This window comes from Micropterus dolomieu, linkage group LG04 (genome assembly GCF_021292245.1).
Source record: "Micropterus dolomieu isolate WLL.071019.BEF.003 ecotype Adirondacks linkage group LG04, ASM2129224v1, whole genome shotgun sequence".
In the NCBI taxonomy this organism is placed as follows: Eukaryota; Metazoa; Chordata; class Actinopteri; order Centrarchiformes; family Centrarchidae; genus Micropterus; species Micropterus dolomieu.
This window is the reverse complement of record NC_060153.1, coordinates 7,918,353-7,921,664: the sequence shown is the minus strand read 5'-3', so window position 1 is coordinate 7,921,664 and position 3,312 is coordinate 7,918,353.

Sequence of the window (3,312 nt, the reverse complement as noted above, 5' to 3'; positions counted from 1 at the left end):
GTTGCTGGTGTGTTTCGGGTCCCCCAAGGCTGGGCTCCCCGCTTCTAAACACACCATCAGCAACTGGATCGTTCAGACTATTTCCCTGGCCTATCAGGTGCGCAGTTTGCCTTCACCTATGGCCGTAAGGGCGCACTCTACTCGAGGCATGGCGGCTTCTAGGGCCCTCCTCGCAGGGGCGTCACTCCAGGATTTGTGTGATGCGGCTGGCTGGGCCACCCCTCAAACTTTTATCTGGTTTTACAGTCTGGACCTGCCTTCTGCACCCGGCACCCGTGCGCTCTCCTCCTAGTCGTGCCGTCAGGTTCTGCACGCTGGGGGCAGGCGGGGTTTCGGTACGGCCTAAGTGGGTATCTCGTTCCCATAGTGTCGTCACCGACGCAGTTCGAGTTCCCTCGAAGGGGAACGTCTCGGGTTACGTATGTAACCCTTGTTCCCCGAGAAGGGGAACGAGACACTGCATCGGTCCACCACACCTCACCCCGCCTGGAGTGCCTTGCTTCATAGAAAGGGCTAATGTGTCTTGTGTGCGGGCGTGCTTATATACCCCCTCCGGTTACGCCGTCACACACTACTGTTCTAGTAACACCAATAGGATTGGAGTAGTTTCATTCATAGTTCAGCCCTGCTACGCCCAGGGGCGTTCCAATAGTGTCGTCACCGACGCAGTGTCTCGTTCCCCTTCTCGGGGAACAAGGGTTACATACATAACCCGAGACGTTTTTGGTTGTAGTAATAATTTGTGATGTAAGTAACTGTTCCAGGGGAAGGAAAATGTTGGATATAATTATTGTTGAAAATATATCGAAGTGTAATAGATATAAATCCTTTTCTGAAGGTAGTAAAATCTATTCATTATATGGTGTAAATAATGGTTAAGCCTAGTGGGAGGGGCTACTGTCTTTAAAAGTCGCAGCTTTGGCCTGTGAGGGCAGTCTTGGCCTGGTTACAGAGGAGGTAACTAGTGAGTTGTATGTTGGGTTTTTGTGTAACTTTATAATTGAGTAATTTATAAATTCTTTTTTCAAATAGTTATTTTTTTGTTTCGTTTTCTTTATGCAAGTTTTTTTTCACTGTTTGCACTTTGGAGGCTGGCATAATAAAAATCACGCCACTATTTTTCGACTACGCCTGTGTTTTCTCCTATTTTGAGGAGTTTGGAAGAGAACCCTGCTACAATTATATTTTGTAATACTAATGTTATTCTGTAAGGCAACAAGTAACTAAAGTTAAAAAAAATGTAGTTGAGTAAAATGTACAATATTTGCCTCTGAATTGTAGTAGAAATATAAAGTGCCAGCACACGGAAATACTAAAGTACCTCAAAATTGTACTCATATACAGTACTTGAGTAAATATACTTAGTTACTCTTCACCACTGCTCACAATGTTCTGCATTTAATTCTTGCCAGAGAAATTTGTTGCATATAATCCTCTCTCTTCCCTAACCTGTGTAGTCTTTTTCCAGTAAATTATCAAAAAGGCAACACTTTCATTTTACCTGTGCGATCGATAGGACCCAGAGATAGTACGTAGCTTGTCGTCATAGCAACACCACACACAACTGCTGCGACGTAATGTTCAAAGCAATCCACATGGCTTTGTCTTTTTTAAGTTAAAACGTTTCAGCATTACTCAGAATGTAAAAACAGATAAGCGGTATGAAAACCTTCCAGCTGTGTTTTCCTCTGCCGTTGTTGCTGCAGCGGTCTGTGTTACGGCGAGAGCAGAGAGCACACACGCTCCTCCCGCGGGTTGGCACAGGCTTCCCCCGCAGCCACTTGCTGAGCTCCTCAACTCCGAAAATATTCAAATATCTACACAGCTGATTTCACCTCAAAACTTCTCAGAAGTGGATTTAGTGATGAAATTCCATACGAAAACTGAAATATATAAAACTTTCTGTTGCTGGCCTCTGTCTGGTGCACAGATGATGCAGTGAATAGTGACGATTCTCTCTGACCAATCAGCAGTCTGTCGTGTTTTTCACATTACATTTTAGTATCCCTCAGCTTGCTTGGAACCTCGATGGAGGTGAGGTGGTATGAAAAAAAGTACCTGGAAGCAGGTACAGGTGCAACATTTCTACAATTGAAATCCAAACAAAGGCGAGTTGAGCCAAAGGTCCTCCGCTCAGACTAGCTTGGTTTGAGGGCATGCCTGACCCCGCTAGTCACTTGGCAAGCTTTATGACGCGTTTTCATTGTGACGTCACAAGTAAAGGAAGTGAAGGGCTGGACTACAAACGAGCTGTTTTCAAGCAGTTCAGAGCAGAGCTTTCTGTGGGAGATGGGAACTCCCTTTGGGCTGGACTCTGGGCTTTTTCACTTTGCAAACCTGTTACATGCACAAAAAAGATATATAACTCAATAAAGGAGAGGGGAAAAGCCAAAACGCATAATACCAACTCTTTAACACATATATGCTGTATCTCTTTCCAAAAGACAGTGGCATTACCAGCATACAGCACTGTGGGCTCACAGCAAGAAGGTCCTGGGTTTGAACCTTGGCCATCCTGGGCCTTTCCGTGTGGAGTTTGCATGCACGTGTTTGCAAGTTTCCTCCAGGTGCTCCGATTTACCCCACCATGAAAAACATTCTAGGTTAATTCTCCTGTCAGTGCCCCTTCGAGTTGTGTCCCCAGGCGCTGTGCAGTAGCTGCTCACTGCTCCTATTACGTAGGATGGGTCAAATGCAGAGAATGAATTTCACTAGATTTTGTACTGTGAATGTGACAATAAAGTTGATTTGATTAAGATTTATCCAATGTAGCACCAGTGAGTGGTTAAAAAAAGAAAGAAAGAAATTGATGGATGTAAATGTCTCAAACAGAAAAAGAAAAGTATAAATGTCACACAGATAAAGAACTGGGTTGCTTCTGAAAAGAAACCTACCTGAATGATGATAGATTAAGTAAAGTGAGATGTAAGCTTTGAACCTGAAAAAATATTAAATATACATAAACTAACAAATCAAGAGGTCATCATTGGATATAAAACTAACCTAGTAGTGACTAAATAACTGTGTTCCCTTAATCTTTTATGCCTTTTGCCATATGTTCACCTGCCTTATTACTAACTTTCCTGTCGTTACAGATCCTGCCCCTGCCTCCTGTCCCACAGTTACCTTTCTCCTGTCTGCTCCCTCACCTGACCTTCCCCATCCATCTCCACACCAGATCCACCTACCCTCTGCCAGATTGCCAAGCGTGTCATGCTCTCCAGCGATTCTCTACCTGTCTGATTTTGCCTAGCTACCTGATATCTTGCTTGATTACCGGTTTAAAGATTCTTGCCTACTCCCTTTGGTTTT